General features: G+C 54.1%; 1 protein-coding gene across 4 annotated transcripts in view; it reads left to right on the plus strand.

Moving 5' to 3' along the window:
• IQSEC1 (IQ motif and Sec7 domain ArfGEF 1) overlaps positions 1-21087 on the plus strand; it is a 216882-nt gene that overhangs the window by 28881 nt on the left and 166914 nt on the right. For 2 of the 4 annotated variants that reach the window (XM_045290041.1, XM_045290042.1), the window contains exon 1: positions 11139-11199. The exons of 1 other annotated variant lie outside the window; for it this stretch is intronic. The gene's annotated coding sequence lies outside the window, so the exon portion shown is untranslated. Of the gene's footprint in view, positions 1-11134; positions 11200-21087 lie in introns of those variants that run through there. One more of the 4 variants, XM_045290039.1, reaches the window with a different exon arrangement.

The raw sequence follows: 21087 nt of genomic DNA on the forward strand, positions 1-21087 counted from the left end.
AGGGGTATACATGTGACAAGATGGGTGGACCCTAGATTCATGATGGCAGCCTAACCTTGGTCACCCTTGGGCGGGCTTGACCTCTCTGGGGTGTCCTACAAGGAAACAGACAATTACTATCCTTATCAGAAGGGAGTGAGCCCTACTTGTTGTGGGATAAACAGCGGTGACTGCTTGCTCCAGAGGCTGATAGCTCTTAGGGAGAATAATCTCTGATCTACTTCTGATGACCTCCAAGTGTATAGTCATTCGCAAGCAGCTAAGTTTGGGATATATTTGGGGAGACAACTTGGGAGAAATCCTTCTGTTTCCCACAAGATGGTACTTAAAATCCACGTCTCTATCCTTTCTTCCGGGATTCTCCTCTGTATCTGTTGCCTTTTGTCCCTCATGTCTTGGTTGTAGAGGGGTCTATCTAGTGTGTCTGCCTAGGATGTCATGTTGCTGGGGATTTTAACCCAAACCCCACAGATGAGGAAACTAAGCCAAGACACTGGGGAACCTCATAAACTTAACACAAGGTCACACCGCCCTTAAGCAGCAGAGCTGTAATGTGAGTCTGGCTCTCCTTCTCTAGAAGGTCATGTCTTAACCTTTCGCTTCTAGCCTAGCCATACATTCTCTTCACTGGCCAACATACATTTGGTGCCTCGGATGTTCGACTTGTTTTTGGGTGTATTTGACTTGCTGATTCAGAACGTGACACCGGTTTCCCCTGTCAGCGCTAGCTTATGAGATACAGAGCATCAGCCATATTCCACTCTTCCTTCTGCTCACCCATAAAAAATTTTTTTTCCAAAAATCAGGATGTTTTAACATAGCGTCAGTTAGCCTGAGATGGAGAAAGCGCATGCTGGCTATATTTAAAGTAGTTTGTGTTGTTCTGACTCTCTAGATCTAGTTATAACGTGCACGATGTCCCTTGATCCAAAGACGTATTTGATCAGTGCAAATTACATGAACTTGGAATGTTCCCCAAGTATCCTGTCACCTTTATTAGGAACCGAATAGCAGGAAGTTCCAATTTGTGATCTTAAAAGAGGGGTCAGAAATAAGAGTTCCCGTGCAATACGTAAAGAGCTTTGATCAATAAAGCGTGTGATGGGTTATGTGTTAGCCACACGATCAGTTTTGCGAGGCCGCCCTCCACTGTGCGAGAGAAGGAGAGAGAGATTGACAGCCCCACGCGTGCACAGGAGAAGTTCCACTCTGTCACGTAGGGTTTCTGTGCGTCGTAATGGAGTTTGGTACAATACGTGGAGACTCCAGTGTTCTGAACTCCACAGTGACTCTCCCAGACTTCAAACTCACTCACTAAGATTAAAGTGTTCCAGTCTGGTCGTAGGATGGCACATCTTCTCCACCTGTGCCCAGAAAGTCTTCAAAGAAACATGAGGATTGTTTTCTTCTAAAGGAACTTGGGGTCAGGCTCACCTCTGAAACACTTCGCAGGAGTTATCCATTGACGTCCATACATTAAAATGTGTTCAGGAGTGTGTACTGCATTCTTTGAAGAAGAAAAATTTAGATCTTCAAACTATTTATGAAAGTGCCTAAGAAACCGTGCATTCTCATCACTCGCAATTGCCCTCCCAGCTCCTGCAAAGAGGCCTGTTCAATTTGCTTTTTGATTTTTCACTCTTCTCAAACTGTGTTCTGGCTTTGCGGTATCCAACTGGTAGTCTCTGGATTTTTTTATTCAGATAAATACTGCAGAGTCTCCCATACCTCAAAGAAAAGCCCACTGCCATCTAATCAAGTCTAACTCATAGTGACCCTCGAGGACAGAGCAGAATTTCCCCCTGTGGGTTTCCAAACTTTCACATCTTTGAAGGGACGGCAGAGTGACTGGTGGGTGAATGCACGGCCAACCAGCCGCCGTGGGTCCACAGACAGCTCCCCTTGAGTCCCTGAATAGCTCATCTTTTCTCAAGTATTTCTTACCTTTTTTGGTCTTCTCCTGTAATTTGTGGATCTGAATTCTTCTCGTATCTAAAACAACCATGATGACTTAATAAATTAGCATAGCTTTATAACTGTAAATAGAGCGGAACACCATATCTAAGAAAGTTGTCCTGATGCAGTCTATCTGACGCGGTTTTCTGAATCAGCACCCCAAATCACCCCAGGAGCAGGCCTCAAAACCAAGGCACCAAGGGGGAAAAAAAAAACTTTTGTTGGGCTGTATGATTTACAACAATAACAGCGGTGAGGTATGAGAAGTATGTGTACAGGGTGCCATCTAACTTATAAAGCATACTTTCTCTGCTCACGTGATGCGTCTCTGTCTTGGGCTAACCGTATGAGGAATGAGCCCTTATGGCTGCCCTGTGCACAGATGAGGAAACTGAGAGTACCCGGGCACTGGACTAGGGCTTAAACCCACCCAGTAGGTTTCGGTTCCAGGTGGACTTGGTTGTTCGGCCTCTCCGAAGCCTTTCCCAGTTGGGCCTTGCCTTTCCCCAGAAGAGCTGCAAGGAGACTGGACCAGGGTGAGAATCAGGAATAGCTCTCCACGGCCAGCCATTCCAGCTGGGCTGTCTAGGGAGTAAGAGTAGGGCCGTGGGTGGACATGGAGTGGAAAGGCCCCGTGGGGGGCTGGGGAGTGGGCAGACATGCCACAGGAGCTTAGTCCATAGTGAGCCATGTCATCCTGGACTGACTGCCAATGTCTTCTGAGCCCTAAGGCCACCCCTACCATGCCCATCTCCCACTGGGGACTGGGGACGATACTGTCTGGGAACTGTGTTGCACGATTCAATTTCTGGGACCTACGGAGGACAATATGGTATCGTCCACAAGGCATGCCGAGGGTTAAGGGAGTTCTTACCTGTAAAGTGCTCCGAGGAGTGCCTGCACATAAGGCCAGGCGCATTCCTTAGGGAAGAAGGTGGGGGGGGGGGGGTTTGGGGGCCGAAGGAAGGAAGCAGTATGGGGACACGTCTTTTTTGGTGTTGTGTCATGTACAGATTTTCTCCACAGGTGAGCAGGGCCAGGCTGTCCATGTCAAGGCATGGCTCTCCCACCAGGGCCACAAACTGACCAATCCCCTCCTGAGAGGGCACTCTCAACCCCCAAGGGTGTAGACCAGAGTCGGTTTGTCACCGGCCTTGCACAACGTAGACGTTATACAACGGTGGGTGTGATAGGAATCGGCGTGTCAGACCTTTGTAACTTCAGGGGGGCCATGCAAATCAAGATCAGCCCACGAGTGCTTATGCCGCTCTTGAGGGCAGACATATCGCCGTTATCCAATTCCACACATACACTCCAACTCTGATTCTGCTGCCTGTCCCACAGCATCACCAGCGTCTCTTCTGGGGGCTCACTAAGCTGTCTCAATGACCACAAGAACTCCCAGCCCGTACGTGCAGCTTAGCGGTTGATTACGGAAGCAACAGAGCACGACTAGGGATCGGGATCAGGAAACGTGCATGCAAGGCCTTCCTTCCTCGGGGCAGGACAACTCCCTTCTAGCTGCTCTTGGTCAGCTGAGAAATCCTCCTCTGGCCCCTGGGGGACAGACTCCTCTGGGCCCTGCCATCTGTCACCATCACCTCTGCAGCAGGGCTTCCTTCTGGGTCACAACCCTGGGCTTGAGTTCTGGCTTTCACGAGTCCCTCCTGTCTCATTCGTCTCTCTTGCCTTTCTCTCTTTTACCTCTCTTGTCGCCCTCCTGCTTCGGCCTGAAGAGGCCTCTGTGGGGTTGGCTGCTTACAGACACAAACTCATCAACCGCCTCAAGGCATGACCCTCCTGCCAGCGCCGCGAACCAGCCAGCCAAGTCCCTCTTGGTCAGCCGCAGATACGTCTCTGATTTTTTTTATCATTTTATTAGGGGCGCATACAACTCTTATCACAATCCACACACACATCAATTGTGTAAAGCACATTTGTACATTCATTGCCCTCATCATTCTCAAAACATTTGCTCTCCACTTAAGCCCCTGGCATCAGCTCCTCATTTTTCCTCTCCCTCCCCGCTCCCCCCTCCCTCATGAGCCCTTGATAATTTATAAAGTATTATTTTGTCATATCTTGCCCTGTCCGACATCTCCCTTCACCCACTTTTCGGTTATCCGTCCCCCAGGGAGGTTACATGTAGATCCTTGTAATTGGTTCCCCCTTTCCAACCCACTCTCCCTCTACGCTCCTGGCATCGCGACTCACACCACTGGTCCTGAAGGGATCATCCGCCCTGGAATCCCTGTGTTTCCAGTTGCTATCTGTACCACTGTACACCCTCTGGTCTAGCCAGTCTTGCGAGGTAGACTTTGGATCATGATAGTGGGGGGCGGGGTGGTGGGGAGGGAGCATTGAGGAACTAGAGGAAAGTTGCATTTTTCATCGTTGCTACATCGCACCTTGATGACCGTAGATACTTCATGAGCACAGTCTGTTGACCAATCTCTCCGCAAGGTACCTGCCTTTCACAGGGCAGGAGCCCCCCCCCAAACCAAGCTCTTTACAGCTTACCCAGGAAATGTCCATCAACTGGACAAAGGGACAAACCCTTTGGAGTACAAACCCAAAGCTAGACAACGAGGGTGGAGATGCCTCCTCAGTACTTAGGGGGAACCTTCTCGAGTTGATTTTACAGGGCACCCGGGCAAGGGACTGGACACTCATCTCACCACGGAGGCCCTCTCACTTCAGACCAGTTCTTGGCACCCCCTCCCTCCAACTGAGCTCTTTACCCTTGTTAGGTATTCTCGGTGTACAGCTGAGGGAACGGGCACAAGGTGAAGGGCTCGCATTGACTTCCCATCGCTGGCAGGTGATTAGAGCCGGATTTGACGCTAGGCTGGTTAGGCTACCAGCCAACACGGCCAGAGCTTGGGGCAAAGAAACTAGGCTGAAGCCAGGATCAGGGGCTGGTGGCCACATCTCTTGGTTAGGGAACCAGACTCCTAGGTTCCCCACTGTGGAAGCCTAGCAGGACCTCAGTTCTGGGGCTACAGAGGTCTGCTCCAGAGCTCTTTGGGGAAGGGGCATGGCTATTGTCAAGTCAAACACACCCACAGTCGAATTATGAGCCCAACCTGCAGGGCTGCTCGCCCTGTCTGCACTCTCTCTCTCAGAGCCTCGGATTCTTATCCGGGAGAGGCTCTAACACCACCTAGCCCTTAGGTCAGCCACGGGGACTGGCAGGGCCTGGGGCTCTGCTCTGTGGTCTGCAGCAGGTGACAATGCCTGGGCCTGCAGGGCACACTGGTTGGGTCAGCACTTTCTGGACATGGAACTAAACAAGACTGACCCTTCGTGGGAGACAGTGAGCAAGCCCAGGAGTACATGGGCCAGCCCCTTTCCTGGGGCTCTGGCAGAAATGAACAGCACCGAGGATGGAATGGCGTGTGCTGTAGACAGTCAGAGAAAGCTTCTCTGGGTTAAAACCCACATGTCCAATGTGCTGCTTGGGGGAAGAGTCTTCAAACAAAGGTTGTGGTGGGTGCAAAGGTCCTGGGGTAGAAAGAAGCTTGGCATGTTCCGGGAGACCCTCAAGATGGTTGGAGTGCTCAGGGTCGTAGGGGATAGGATGAGAAGTGGGTCAGAAGCAGGGGCCAGCCGACAAATAGGAAGGAATTGTCTGCAACAGGAGGTGCCAGTGGTGAGAGCCCCCGCCTGGGACATTCCCTGTGTCCTTGGGCAAGGGCCTGTCCACCTCGGGGCTGCGGCCTTCTCATCTGAATAGGGAGGAGCAGGCTGGAACTGAGTGAGCTGGGAAGACGGGTGGTCAAGCAGCTAGCCCTCTAGCTGGCTGACAGAGGAGGAAAAAAGCACATCGTTTCTCAAATGTCGGGTGCAAAGTCCTCCCCCTGTCCTTGGAGCATGAAGTGTGCCCTGCTGGGGTATACCCCCCAGGGGCCATTGTGGGGGACCAGCAATAATCCTGTCTCACTTTTGCCACTCCAGGAACTCACTGGAGACCGGAAGCAGCCTGTCCACTGACCGCTACAGGTACTGTCGTCCCCGCCATGCTTGGTCAGCCTCTGAATCCGCCGGGCCCACCCTTCCTGACAGCATTTAGGCAGGCACCTGAGAGGCTCTCGGCGAAATCAGCCCTTCCTTTTTGACCCAAAGACTAGAGATGCTCTGGCAGGAACTCTGAGAAAAGGTCCAGCTAGGAGCTATCCCTTCAAGGGCCAGGGCTGCAGCCAGCCGTTCCCATGGAGACCAAGACTGCACACACACACACACACACACACACCGCCCCCGCCCCTCCCATCGGGGAGCTGCTCAGTGGTTCCTATTGGTTTCCAGGCTGCCTCGTTGAAGGGCAGGCGGAATGTGTGCCCGTCTCTGTCTGTCTCCGCGTGCTGTCTACCCCGGTGCTTCCCGTAATAGACACCCTCAGAAGGACACATCTTGTGCTCTGCGAAAAAGCGGTTTGGAGAGTGGGTAGGCGGCAACAGGCCCTTGCTCTCATTCTGGCGGGCAGGAAAGACCAGCCCAGGCAGCCAGTGCCTGGAGCAAATGTCTGCCTGAAGCCAAGCAGCCAGCTTGGGAGGGGGATTCCAAGTATCACCTTGGAAGGGATGCTCTCAAGGTAGCAGCCTTGTCACGGGAGAGGCTGAGGAGGGGGCTGGACGCCAGGGGTGGGCTGCAGCTGAGGCTGCTCCAGAAGGCAGTGGTTGGAGTGACCGCGAGACCCTGCCGCTGCCAGAGGCCAAGGCAAGGGAGGTCCCCTCTGGAGGCTGCTTCTCGGAGCCGGGTGCACACCACACACGAGCCCAGACTCTCACAGACACACACCTGCCCTCACACACCTGGACACTCCAGGACCCTCTACCCTCAGACAAACCAACCTGCGTGCTCACACATATAATCCGGCCGAAGTAGGTGCTGGCAGCCACGTCCACATCTAATAACAATTACAGTCACCACTGACACTCGCCGAAGGCTGACTGCCCAACTGCCCCACACTGCCAGGGAGACGGGACTCCTCATGAGCCCCGTTCACAGCAGACGAAGCCCTGGATGCGTCGTGCTTAAAGAGCTCCTGGTCTGCCAACCCCAAGGCTGGAGCTTCAAATATACCAACTGCTGTGCGGGCAAGAAAGACGGGGCGGCTTGATGGGGGGAAAGATGCAGTTTGGGAAAGCCTGAGGGACAGTTACTGTCGGAATCAACCCAATAGGAGTGGGGTTGATGTGGGGTTTGGGTCACAGAAGTCACCTTGGTCAGGATTGCCCAGCGGGGGAGGCAGAACCAGAGTCTGAGTCCAGGCCCAGCTGTTAACATTGCCCGCTCGAACAGTATTCCCGCCCACATAAACTTTGTCTCACCACCAGTGTCCACACAGTCATACATGGCCCTGCCAGTGGCACATAATCACACACACCCATACACCCCTGACATGAGTGTCTGGGGCAGGGTGCCGAGTGACAGGTTCAGGCACCTCCTCTAAGCAGCTTCTCTGCAATCCACCCATCTTGCAGGTGCCTTGGGGGCTTCACCTGCATTGTCCACCAAGCCAGCTGGCCACTCGGGCTCCTCCGGGGGCCAGGCCAAGGACGGCTCTGAGGTGAAGGGAAGGGGAGGGAGGTCTTTGTCCCAGGATCTCAGGGAGTCTCCGAGGGTAGGCCATAAGGTTCTGGGCTCAACTCCTTGTCAAAGGCAGGCCCAGCCCTTGCCAGGCTGGGCAGGTCTGCCTGGTTAGCACCTGGCCACACTAACCATCACACCTGATGCTGCGCTCACTTGACTGATCCCAGAGGAGAGAGCCGCCATGGGGGTTGGGGGTAAGGGCAGCTGGGAGCCCTCCGCTCTGTCCTCTCTGCCTCCTCTGCCCAGCCACTGTGTCTGCAGGTACTGGGAGCAAGGTCAACGCACTGCACGCAGCCCCTGCTGCTGCCTGTGGGGCTCAGGTGTTCGGCTGGGGGGACAGACAGCACAGGGACAAAGGGAAAGATGGAGTGCCATGCGTCAGGTGGTGGTGAATATGGGTGATGGGACAGGGAGTGAGGGGAAAGAGTTCTCCGTCTCTCTGAGCAGGGGACCTTTAAGCTGAGACCTGAAGGGAGGGAAGGATAAACCATGGGAATACCCGGGGGACGCGCATCCCGGGTTGTAAGGAACAGCCAGCAGATGCCCTCTTAGCCTATTTGCAAAGCAGAAAATCCATCTCACTCTCACCTAAGTGCACTTCGGACCCAGGCAGAGCCAGGCTCTATGTGCCCATTCCACAGATCTAGAGCCCAGAAGGAGTATTAGTACCAAATCCAGGACTAAGAGCCAGGGTGCTCAGCCACACCCTCCACTCTGGTGGCCCAGGCTCCCTTTGGGCAGGGTGGGAGTGGGGGCTGGGGGGTTGGGTAGCCCAAGCTTTGCTATTCTTTATGAGCCTCTGTGAAACCTGACCCTCCAGGCTCTGGAGAGGAGTTGCTGCCAGGCGGGGCCCCTCCTAGGCTCTGGAGGCCCTGTTCACAGCCTGGGAATTCAGAAACAAAGACCCCAGCCAGCAATGGCCTCCTTTCAAAGGCACAGCCGGTTTCCTCTGCCAGCAGGGGCGTGAGAGGGAAGCCTAATGTCCTTGTCCCAGGGGAGAGGGGCAGGGCCTCTGCCCTTCAGGCCACACTACCTGACGAGGAGCGCCAGCCCCCTCTGCAAATGGCCCCCGGAGTCCTCGCCCATAGCCTGCTTCCTGGGTGCCTGTCTGTCCAGTCTTCAGGTGGCTCATGTCCCCTCAGCCACAGCAGCATGGGGTGTCCAGGGGCCCAGTCCCGTCCTCCTTCTCCACACAAGCCTCCATCCCTCCGTCGGTCAGACTCTGAAAGCCTTCGCCCCGTCTCAGCACGCAAGACGGGGGTTTCCAAAGGACAGTTCCTCCGCAGTCGAGTTTGTCAACATCAGGTGCCGCACACTCCGGGGGCCGGATGCATCTCCGTGGCCAGCGGGCCCTGTTGTGCCTCGCAGGCTGTGTTTGTCCACCTGGTGTCGTCATCCGTTGCCGTGACGGCAGCACCAACTCCTGGGGACCTTACCCATGATCATAGAAGACAGTGTTGCCGGGTCCTGGGCCACCTTCCCGGTCCTCCATGTATTTGGCTGCATGGTTGCAACTATGCGTCCATCCGTCTGTCTGAGGGGAGTCTCTCCTTTCGGCTGACTCTCTGCTTCACCGATCAGGATTCATTTCCGAACCTGAGCCTTTCCCTGATGATTGTGTCCACAAGGAGGGAGCAGCGGTCTCCTCCTCATACCTATTGGTTAGCTGGCGGCTGAGACCTTCCCCTTGGTGCTACCAGGGATCCTGTCTAAAGCGAATTCTGTGGGAGGATGGTTGGCAGCATCTGAAAGCCACTTGGTGCCCTGACCACCTCTCGGTTTCTCCGGGCCTTGCCAGACCTTCCCGGACGGACGGGGGTGGAGGTGATGGTGGGCGGCACAGTCACAGGTGGCAAAGCACCACTAAGCTAAAAGAAGCATGTGTGCATTTCAGACAGAGAAGACATCCTCCCGAGGCTGCTGGCTCTGCTCCCTGGTTTTGCCAGAGCACTGGGCTAGGCGTCGGGCCCCTGGGCTCCGTGCCCACCGCTTGGAAGTTGGGTGACCCTACCCCAGTCATCCAGCATCCCTGATGCCTTGCAGCTCCATCGGGATCACGTTTGAGGGTGCTGACCCCGGGACACCAGTTAATTCTGTGTGCACACCTTCAGGGATGGGGGTCTTCTGTGGGTGGGCAGAGCGAAGGCTCCACGTGAGAATGAAATGTGCTCTAAGGGTTTGCACTTCTAAGACCTTTCCCTTCTCCTACCGCACAGTCCTCTGCTCCTTCAGCCGTCGATGTTTGGGTGCATACAGGACAGCAGGCGTTAGGTGGAGCCCTGGGGACAGGACGGTGAGAGATGTGGGTGCTCTTTTGGGATGCTTGTATTGACATTGAAGGTGAGAAACAGTGGGGGGGGGGGGCAACAAATAAATTAGCAAGCTCCTTGCAGAATATAGTGCAGATGGGGTGATAGGTGAAAGGGGCTGGTGCCCCTTTCGAGAAGATGGCCAAGGAAGGTGCCTAAGAGGTCATGCTTAGGGGCCATCAGGTGACAAGGAACACAGGGCAGGACAGACTTGTGGCTGGGCGTTAGGAGCTGTTGGTAGGGGTGAGGATGGTTGACAGGAGCCGGTCAGCGAGGGCTCTGTCAAGGGGCTGGAGGTGGTGTTTCACGTCCCAGAGGCTGGCTGGGTGTGGGGAGTGGATTGGAAGGTGCTGAAGAAGTTGGAGCCAGTGGACCCGTTGCAATGGGGGGCGTGGAGGGTGGGGGCTGGACCAGAGGGTCCACTTCTCTGTGGCTGTGGGACTCTCAGATCTGTACCCAAGGACCTGCCCACCTTGGCCCTGCCCAACAATGCCCTTCACTGGCCGCATCTCCTCTGCCCAGCTCGCCTCCCCCCGGCCTCATTATCAGCGGGAGTTTCCCACACGGCAGCCAATAAACGGCTGTCATCCAGGTTCCATTTCAGATTTTTATCAATGTGTCCCGTCACCCAGGCAACGGCGCCAGCGGCGGCCTTCAGTCCTCTCAGCCTGGCTCTCCAAGTGCTGCTCCCATTCCCAGCTAGCACTGTGTGGCTGTGTGGCTAGTTCTCCCTCATCCCTCATGGACCGAGATCCTGCACAGTGTGATTTCTCTGGGGGTCAAGGCAGGTATTTGGCACTTCGCTCCCCCGAGGTCTTCCCTCTGAACCAGACAGGCAGGGTGGAGAGATAGCAGGAACGGCATTGTCCAAGTGCTGCCTGTACCAGGATCCTTGCTTTCCTGGGCAGGTTAGAAGAACCGATGCAAATCCACAGTCAGGAACTCTAGGACCCAGCCCCCAGGATGGCGGGCCAGGGTCCCCAAAAGTCCGTCTGGAGACCCCTGGGGAGCCACAGGCAGCACCAGCCCCCAGAGCCAGCAGCAGCGGGAGGCTGAGTCGGCAGGCGTATGAATGAGCTCCTCGGCTTTTGTGCTCAGCTCTTTGTATCGGAGGCGTGTACGCTATGAGCTGCCAAGCCATGTGAGCGAGCCCGCCACACAGGGGCCATCCGGACTGGAGCACCCATCCGCTCGCTCCCACCAGCCCCTCCCCGAGTCTTGGTGGAGACTCCGCTGTGCTCTGGCGGGAGCTGGGACCCCTGAAAATGCTCAAGTTCAAGGCCTTTTGCCTGGATTACTGGCAGTTCCTGTGCCTGCAGCCGCTGCACGGAGTCTATAAAAGGTACACGGACCCTGGGGGAGGACTTCACCCATGGAGCAGTGGGACTAGGGAGCGTTCTTGGCTCCTACCGCTCAGGGTCCACACGGCGGCGGGAGTGGTGGCGCTTCGCCACTTGACTGTCCCTTTCCCTAGGGGCCGGACACTGGGAGAATTCTGCCGGGAAGTGGTCACCAGAGTGTTCTGCCACCGAGCACCAGGCTCCATTGTTCCCTGTTGCTGGGACAGAACTCAAAGGGCCTGTCCCCACCTGGGTCTGACCCCACAGAAGGGCAGCTGGGCAGGCCAGAAGTGCCGGCATACTCCCTCGGGCCTCCTGGGTAACTTGGGCCTCACAGTGCCGACTGCTTCCATCCCAGGCATGGTTGGAGACTGATTTGGGGGTCTCGACTGACAGGGACCCCTGGTCTGGAGATCAGGAGCCAGCCCTGAGTTCAGGTTTTCTCCTTGCTGTGTGCTCTTGGGTGGGCCACCCTCCCCCACTGAAGCCCAGTTTCCCATCTTTAGAGAGCTGAACCCTGACTCCGACTACCGCCAAGCAGTGGGATTCTAAGGAGCTGATCTCCGAGGGAGCGTAGGCTGCCCCACCACAGGCCCAGATGCTAATGCATCTCTATAGTGTCTTTGGCGTGTGCGCTCTGTGCACGCACGCACCTGGGCTGAGAGACACCTGGGCCCACAGGAAAGGTGTCACGGAGTTATCTCCATGGCCATATTTGGTGGCGTGGCCTTAAAGATCTCAGAGCAAAGGCCTTCTGGGGCTGTTCTGAAGGAATGCCCCTTTTCTAATCTCACCCTATGAAGTCCACACCCATTAGCATCTGGGCAGGTCTGGTAACGTGGGGGTTGGAGGGTGGTTCGCCTTTCTCTAGAAGCTCTCTCTGAAGAAGTGGGCACCGGGCTCCAGGGGCAGCCTCAGGCTCTCTCTCGGGTGGGTGCCCAGAGACTGGTGGTCCGTCCTGCATCTGATTCATAGTATCAGGGCTCAGTACTACTTCCTGCGCAGTCGGCCCTCTGCACCCTGCTGGCAGGCGTGTGAGCCTCTCAGGGAGTTTGTTCACCCAGCCCAGGGGTGGCATTTCCCAGGCACCGTGTGGTTAGACTTCTCATGGAGACCCAAGGACATGCAGATGCGTGTGGCCGTAGGAGTGGACCTCGGGGCCCCTCTCATCCCAAGTGGGAATCGCTTTTGAAGGCTCCACAGCGTGAGACCCTCAAGATGCTGGATTCTTGGGGAGGGCAGGGGTGAAGGAAGGCCGGGCAGTGCCCTGTGAGGGTTCAGCTGGACACGTGGAGGATCAAAGGTGGCAGCTGTGATGGAGGGGACAGTGACGGGGGAGGAGGAAGGCGGAGCAACCACTTCCCAGGTGCTGCATCTGCTCGGAAGTATGCAGAGCGAAACAGTGGATCATAAAGGGCAGGAAGGGTACCCCAGGAAGAAGGGAAAAGACCCAGGGCCTTCCCAAGAACAGGGTGTCCCGGTGGGAGTGGAGACTTCGTGGAGCTGGGAAGGAAATGGCAGGGTCATGTAAGGCTAGACGTTTGAAGGCAGGTCTGTGCTTTGTCCCGCAGACGGGTAGAGGCGCCGAAGGATCTGAGGGAGGAGTGGCCAGCTGAGTGTTGTGCTCTGGTCATCCCTTGGGTCAGGTGTGAGAGGTCCTGGGTCTACCTTCAGGTGGAAACAGTGTCCCCTTGGCTCCTGGTTCGCCGTGGGAGGTTCTGATGATTCACAGCGTGCGGTCTTCTCTCAAGCTCTTAGCAAGGTTTCAGGACAAATGGGACCCAGTCCTTCAAGAGCATCTCCTCCTGAATAGGGCAGACGACTCCTGGACAAATCAGAAACGTTAGGTTAGGGGATAGTTCGAGGAGTCACAAAGATCCCCGTAGCACAAGGGAGGCCATATTGAAAACCCAGGAAAGACTTCCCGTAAGAGGCCACATGTGACTAGGCCCTGATGTAGGACTAGAACTCTTCCGGGCAGGAAAGAGCCCTGCAGGCCTCGGAGATGAGCAAGGCATGAACCAATGTATAGCAATAGGACAGCCCGGCATGACTCAGAAACAGTCCCAGGTGACGCCAAAGCACCAGGTATACGGCAGGGGGCAAGGCTGCTGGGGCTTACTGAGCTCTTGCCAGGTATGAGGCACCCTCCAGACACTTGGCACCCACTAACCCAGGCAGGATCCAGGTGACAAGGCTGCCCGTTCTCTGGACGATCAAACCAAGACACAGAGAGGAGGCGTGGCTTGCCCTGTGCCACCATGCTGTAACCAGAGTCAGACCTGCCAGCTGGAGAAGCCCTTTCTAGAGGGACCTGTGGAGACTGGAGCTGGCCCGCTCCAATAAGCCATCGACCGTGGGTGATGGGGACACACAGTCAGCCGACAGAGAACCCCACTTCGTTAACAAAAGCGCTCTCCCTCCAAAGCCTCGATTGTCCCCCTGAACAATGGAAGGGGTGTAGCCCTTAGATACCTCACCAACTTCTTGTGGGGATTTTAAGAGAACGCCAGAAAGCCCCTAATGTGCTGTGCTTAGTGAGTGCTTCATTGCACTGGCCGCCTGTACACAGACATCCTCCCTCAGGAAGGGCTTTCCCTGTGCCACCCCTGGTTTAAAACAGTAAACCATGGTGCTCAGCACCCCTCGCTGAGAATTACAGCCCCGATCAAGAGGGAGGACGTGCAAAACCGAATTTAAAACCCTCGTGGGCTCCAGAGTTCCTAGAAGCACAGAGGATAGAACTTTGGACGCTAAAGCCCGGAGATAAGCTTCCAACCTTAAACCAAAGCTATCCCCTGGAGTCGTCTTCAAACTGAGAAGCAATGGGGTGGGGGTGGGGTGGGGGAATAAAGTCTGTCTTGAGCATTATGCTAGTTTAAGGGCTATCGAAAACCCCAAAGCAAACTCCCTGCCCCCATCCAGCCACTGATGACTCCTTGCGACTCTACAGGACAGCAGAGAACCGACTGCCCTGTGAGTTTCCGAGACCATTACCTCTTTACGGAAGGAGAAAGCTTCCTTTTTCTCCCACAGAGTGCCGGTGGTTTCAAACTACTAACCTTACAGTTGGTAGCCCATCGTAGAACCACTAGGCCACAAGGACTCCTTTGAAGAACTATCTGAAAGGGCTTAAAGGAATGACAGCAACTCCGAAGATTTGATGGCAGAGAGCACATGCTATAGAGAAGAAACGGCTCGGAGAAAGAGGTAGGGCTGGTTGTACAACTTAGGGATGTCACTAGATAGACGTAGAGAGATGGCTGCGTCTCACGTTGTGCTGAATATACCTTCAACAGCAACAAACTAAATAAATAAAATGTAGCAGGAAAAACAAAAAGCAAAACAGCAGCCCCCCCAAACTGCAGAGTATGAAAAGGGTGTTTGGCAGACAATGTATAATTAACCACTTCTAAACACAGGGTCTGCCAGGCTCGCTGGAAGCTGTTAATTTTCTTCATTAGCAATCTTAAATGAATGTAAAATCATGTTGGAGCTCCGCCAGAGGCCAGGGCTGGGCTGGGGGAGGCACCGAGCTGCTTTCAGCTGAAAGCAGAAGCTGTGCTCACTGGGTACCTTTGCCGTGGGCCTATGTGGAGGGCGACCTGGCGCCCTTTGACCCTGAACACCCTCAAATCGCCACGGCCTCACAGACTCGGGATGCTGTCATTCCGGAAGAGTTCAGGGGCATGGAAAATGAACGTGGAGGAGGGGATGCTCTCCACTACCTTCCAGAAAGCAGCCATTCCAGTTGTAGTGGGAAGCCCTGCACCCCACCCTCATCCTCGCCCTTATCCCCTGCTAGCTCCCTCCTGAATGGCTAGTTATGGACCATACCCTCCACTGGAAGCTTCGCGTTCCCGTCTGCATTGTGACGCCTTTGCAAACAAAAGACTGCTTCTTCACAAGTGGAGTCTAGATGTGTTGCGTCGTATTCTGCACCTGCATCATCTGGTACATGTTATGGGTGAGCCTTGTTCGTGATGAGATGCATGGTCCTTATCTGCTCACCCCCAGTGTGCAGGCATGCCCCTCTGTGTGCCTGTTCTCCTGCTGTGTGGTGTGAAGGGCTTGGTTTGTATAACTCGCAGACAGGGCCACTGTGAGCAATCTTGCTTGGCTCTCCATGCGTACACGTGCGGAGAGTTCTATAGAACTTGTACAGCAGTGATCATCGTTGTCATAGTAGATAGGGATCTTTGGCTTAACGGGCGTCCTGCAATTTCTAGAATTGTAGCAAAATGCAACCTCATCAGCTTCAGATGAGTGTTTCAGTGTGTGCCTTCTTGCTTTCACTCAGTCTTAAAAGTCAGACGATACTTCGGATATACAAGGAGAGACCAGAGCATTGCCAATGAGTACAGTCTCCACTACGGCCCTGCTCACATCAGTCAGACATTTCACGGTGCAGGGTGACATGTGTGTGCTACTCCCTTGCCTGTATAGTTCCCGGTCCTTGGTTCTCTGGCTTTGCGGGTCAATATAGCTGCCTTGCTGTATGGGCCAGGAAGACCACTCTTCTCTGTCTCTATCACACCAGTCTCCTTGTTTTGCTACCAGTTCTCTGCTGTGCTTCTGGTTGCTTCTTGCCATCTCCAGTGTTAAAGCATGCACTGGCTTCTGGGTCTAGAAGGTTCTTAGCACAGGGACCCTGGGTGCAAAAGATGCTCTCAGTTCCTAGTTCTTCTCGGTGGTAATCCCTCTGCCTCTGGGGTTGGCTCCCATTAAGTCTAGAAGGATGGCCGCACGACCAGTCCTCTCTAAAGTTTCCATGCAACGTATTTGTCACAAGCACTTTATTTGCATAGCCCCACCAAATCATTTTGAGGGAGTTACCGCACCGTGGCTAGAAGGACTGACTGTACAGAACACCTCAGCCCAATGCAACAGAAAACCGTGCCTCTCCTCTGACCCTCAGTGTCTGTAGCTGAGATGGGATTCGCAAGAACCCATCCCTCATGGGGCTCCAGGGAGCATTCACTGAGCTGACCGGTGTGAAGGCACCCGGGATACGGTTGGTTGGTTTTGTTCTTAACACAGCATGTTCAAACTCAGGGTGGTGGCTATCGAACCAGACAGAGGAGCCATTGTTTCTGCTGGACAAGTAGGAGAGGATTCTGTTGTAGAGTTGTAGAGTCTGAGACGGGTCTTAAGGGATGAAGAGAGTCTTTCCTAGGAGAGACGGGGAAGCGGTGTTCCAGGCAGAACAAGCAGAAAACAGTGTGCTGCAGGAACGTGGGAGGCATCATGACTGGTGGGGCTCTGGGGGCAAGCAATGGACATCCCCTCTGGCCCGCTGCAGCAAAGGAGGTTCTATCAAGATCCTTTTGGGGGCTCAGAGGATCAGCAGGAAGTGGGGGAGGTGGGCCAGAAAACAGGAATGAGACACCTGGGCACTCACCCGGGTATGGAACCAGAGCTACAAACAAGACCCATCTGACCGGGCCCTCGGGGAGCTCACAACTGCATACCTCCACTCCGGGTGGGAAGTCTCAGGAGAGGGTCTGATGGGTGAGGCGCGGGTTCTGCCTGCCCCTTGGTGGGGCTGGCAGGTCCCTGGGAAGGTCTGCAGGAGGAAACTTCCACAAGTGATGAAGGGTTCTAAATCTGCAACACCACCCCCCCAGGGACCATACCCCGCCCCCCTGGGGACATCAGAGGGTTGCATGCCCTCCCTCCCAGCCCAGACTCCCCTTACAAGCATGTGCTCCAGACTGAGACCCAGACAGGGTGGTCTTGAGGAAGACATAGGGGGGTACATTTGGCCAGATCATCAGGGACCGGGAGGTGCTGGTCCTCGGCAAAGTAAGCAGTGAATCAAACCAAGCTTCATGAGAGGTTTAGAGAAAGGGGCCTGGTGTCCTCCCAGGGCCAAGACCAGCCTGGTCACCGGGAGGATATCATTGCGGGACTCCTCTCAAAGTCATGTACACAGTCCTTGCAGGTGTGACCGGGCCTTTCCCCTGGGACCACTCCTCCCCTGGGTCATGCTCTTCAGAAACTGGTCCTCCGTTCACTTAGCACTTAGCGAGACTCATCTGAGCAACTGTTTGCACCTCGTCATTTCTTGGCAGTCGGCCAGGGCACCGGCCTCGGGAAGATGGTGCCAGGGAAGGGGGGCTGCAAATGCCCAGCCAATGAAGAGGGGGGCAGAGCTGGGCCAGAATGCTCGTGAGGGGTTCCCTTCCCCTGTCAGGGCCTCTCTCCCCTTATCTGTAAAATGGGCAAAAGATTGGTGAGGAGGCTGATGCTCAGAGCAGGGGGCGGCGTGCTCCAGACAGCAAGCAAGGAGAGCGTGTGTGTCTGATGCCCAGTGTTGTCTGGTGTGATAGGCCAGGATGGCATTCGAGTGATGAGGGAGAGACACCCACTTCAGCCACCAACAAGAAGCACAGAGTCAGGTCAACAACACATTGAAATTGTAAATGAAGGCAGATTGTAGCTGTTGGTTTTATAGCACTGTGGAGTTTAATTGGTGTTGTCGGATAGCTCTGGATGGATGACCGCAAGGTTCGAGGTTCAAACCCACCAGCTGCTCTGAGAAGAGACGGTTTACTCCCGTAGAGATTTATAGCTCATAAAGGGTCACTGTGAGTCATGAGGGTTCTGGTTTATTTTACTGTATGCCGGGGATGGTCATTTTCAACGGGCCCCCAGTTTCCAGGCCCTGTGGCTTTTGTGCGCCCCACTGGGCAGGTTTCTGAGGGTGGATAATGATGTATTTACGAATGCAGCAATCATGAGGCTTTGAGGTTTTTTCCCCTAATATTTTATTTCTTATTGGAGGAAAAGATACATAATTTTAAAATGACATCTTTCAAGTCTATAATTCAGTTTAAGAATACAATTCAGTGTGAAAAAATGTTTTTTTACTGTCAAGCTTTTATGAACTTCTGCACTTTGTTCAAAACATGGATGGACATGTGCTAAGTGGGTGTGGGGGACACACATTTCTTCCAGGGTCAGGCTCCCATCTGACTCTGCATGAGCCGCACTGCCCACATCCCCCAGGCTCTGCAGGAAGGAGACAGCCACAGAGGGAGGGCATGGCCCTGTGCTGCCCGCTCCCCAAGCCCTGGGCTGGGTGTTCTCCTTCACAGGCGATCCGGAGAAAGCAGCTCCCGTGCAGTATCTGCATGGGAGGCTGTGGAGTCTGGGCTCTTCGGCCCCAGAGGACATCGTTAGGTCATTTGGCAATCTCTGAATAAGATCAGTGGATTAGATAGTGGGACTGGATCAATGTTCCGGGCCTGGTTTTGGAAACTGCACTGTGATTATGTAAGAGGGTGTCCTTGTTTTTAGGAAACACACCCTGAAATCTTAGGGGTTTGAGGTAGGAAACTTACTCTCAAATGATTCCAAAAAGAGCGTGTGTGCGTGCATGTGTGTGTGCGCGTGCATGCGCAGAGTGAGAGAGAATATGATTTGACAAAGCCAGTGGGATAACATTCAAGCCTGTAGGGCATCTAGGTGAAGGGTGTCTGGGAGTTCTTTGTCCTCTTCCTGCAACTTTTCTGTGAGCTTTAAGTTACATCCAAGTGCCAAGTGAAAAAAGACGCTGGCTGCCGAGGCTGGGAGCTCCCCAATCCTCCAGCCTCTGCCCCTGAGAGGCCCTGTTTAGCCCCACTTCTCTCCCTGCTGGGCGATGGTTGCCCTTGGGAATGAGCTCAATCATTTGTTTAGCATTTGTCTTCTCTGTCCCCTGTCCTTTGCCCCCCTCCTCCACCCCCTATCAGCTCCTTGAGACTTCCTCTAACTTCTACCTGGTTCATTCCTGCCCTCAGTGCCCCCGTCGGTGCCTGGAAGGCAGCTCAACCTCAACTCACTGCCATTGAGTCGATGCCAACGCATAGCAACCCTACAGGGCAGGGAGGAACTGCCCCTGTGAGTGGCCGGAACTGGGAAAGTCCCGTGTGTCTCCCGGCAGGCAGCTGGTGCTCCAGAAATCTCTGTTGGACAAATGAATGCTCCCAGACCCGGTGATCAGAAAACCAGATGTCTTGCCCTAGCGGGTTTTCACCCCTTGCTTTTTGTACCTAGGGCAGTCCCTAGCTGCACTCAGTCTCTTTCTGGATACCCTGGAGCCTGGGGGATCCCAAGGCTCCCCACTCCATGTGACTCCTGTTCTAAAGCTTTTGTGTTCTATGATGTAGACAACGCCAGGCTTTGGGGGGCTCAGAGGCAGCCTGCTGCAGGGAGGGAGCCTTAGCTGGGAGGGGAGGCCGGAATCTAACAGCCCCCTGGGCTTGTCACCTGGCCCTCTAACAGCGAAGTTGAAGGAGGCACACCTCACCTATGGGCCAGTGTCCCCATAAAGACAGACCCCTGGAGAGAGGGAACTCGGTTCTCTTCCAGGCCTTCTGTTTAACCGAGATGGGCTGGGCTTAAGCGGAGCAGTTTTTCAGGAAACAGTATCTCAGTGAAATTGAATAACATTGTCTTGTTTTCATGGTAACCTGCTCCTTACAGCCAGTGATACTAGTTTTCCATCTGAGTGAGTGCTATAAAGTTCCCCTTTAAAATAAACATATGGAGGATGTGGGTCCCATTAATATATTATTTTTTACCTTCCTGTTGTTGACCTTTTGAGATTCACTTGAAGGTCAGGTGATCCGGATGCCTCCAGAAAAGTCCTCACCTACACCAGGTAGCGGCGCATGCCCCGTCTCTTAGAGTTTCTCTTCTTACCGCTGAACAGATAGTTTTTCATCTTCAGCTTTCCCGAATAGTCTCCCCAAATGCCTTATGACGGTTGGGTTGTTCAGATCCGCACACATTGCAAATGGCACCGGAGCCTTTTCTGCAGCATGTTCCCTCCCGCTGTTTGCAGCTCACCTTTTGGAGCGTCTGGACTATTGCCCGGGGTGTGTTTTCAGCTGACTGCCTCCCCTGGGTGTCAGGTGTTGTTAAACCTGTTCCTCTTTCCCCCGTGGTTCTTGTTCACCTTGACTTAGATCCAGAAGCTTGGTGAGGCTCTTGTGCGGTTTGTTAAAACCAGCTGATTTGAAAAATCTTGAGTACATTCTAGAGCAGAGCCCTGGTGGCATAGGATTTATGAGTTCAGCTGCGACCCACAAGGTTAGCAGTTTGAAACCACCACCCCCTCCTCAGGAAAAAGACGAGTTTTTCTCTACCTAGAACCAGTCACGGGCTCGGAAACTCAGAGTCCTACAGGATCATTATGAGTTAGCATCGACTTGGTGGCAATGAGTTTTGGGTTTTAGTCTATAACAGTGCATCGGACAGGTGAGGGAGGGCGGTCCTGGAGCAGGAGAAGGCAGGGGCTGGCCTGGGCAGCTCTCGATAAGGACTCACAGCCTAGGACAGTACGTGAGGAAGACCGGAGGGGGGGGGGGGGGCTCATGCTTGATGAGGTCATGTTCAGTGGGGAAGCACAGGGCCTGGCTCACTTGTTCCCTGTGGAGGGATTCCTATGTGAATGTGTGTACACACATACACAATCAAGGGGGAGGTTCCTGTTTGCAGTCTCTTGACCTCCATATCAGCACCCCAGTAGCTCAGAGTTGGGGCACAGAAGAATTAAGGCCTCTTAGTGCTGAGCTGGGGCTGAAGGGGGCAGTTTTCTCCTTTGCCTAAGAGGGCACGAGGCAATTATCACAACCCATATCCAAAGGGATTTAGGTTAGACATTGAGAAGGTCTTCCAGGCTGCAACAGAAAAAAAATCATTGTACATAACAGTGATAATTACCTAGGTTCAAATCCTAACTCTGCTATTTACTATCTGTATGAGTATAACCCTGGACATGTTTATGAACTTCTCTGTGGTTCATTTCTCTACCCACTATATGGGATAATAAGAATAGTCATCTCATAGGATTGGCCTAAGGTTTCAAAAGTTAATCACATATAGAGCACTGGCCATACCCA

This window comes from Echinops telfairi, unplaced genomic scaffold (assembly GCF_000313985.2).
Source record: "Echinops telfairi isolate 266 unplaced genomic scaffold, ASM31398v2 ScPeMD7_31;HRSCAF=116, whole genome shotgun sequence".
Classification (NCBI taxonomy): domain Eukaryota; kingdom Metazoa; phylum Chordata; class Mammalia; order Afrosoricida; family Tenrecidae; genus Echinops; species Echinops telfairi.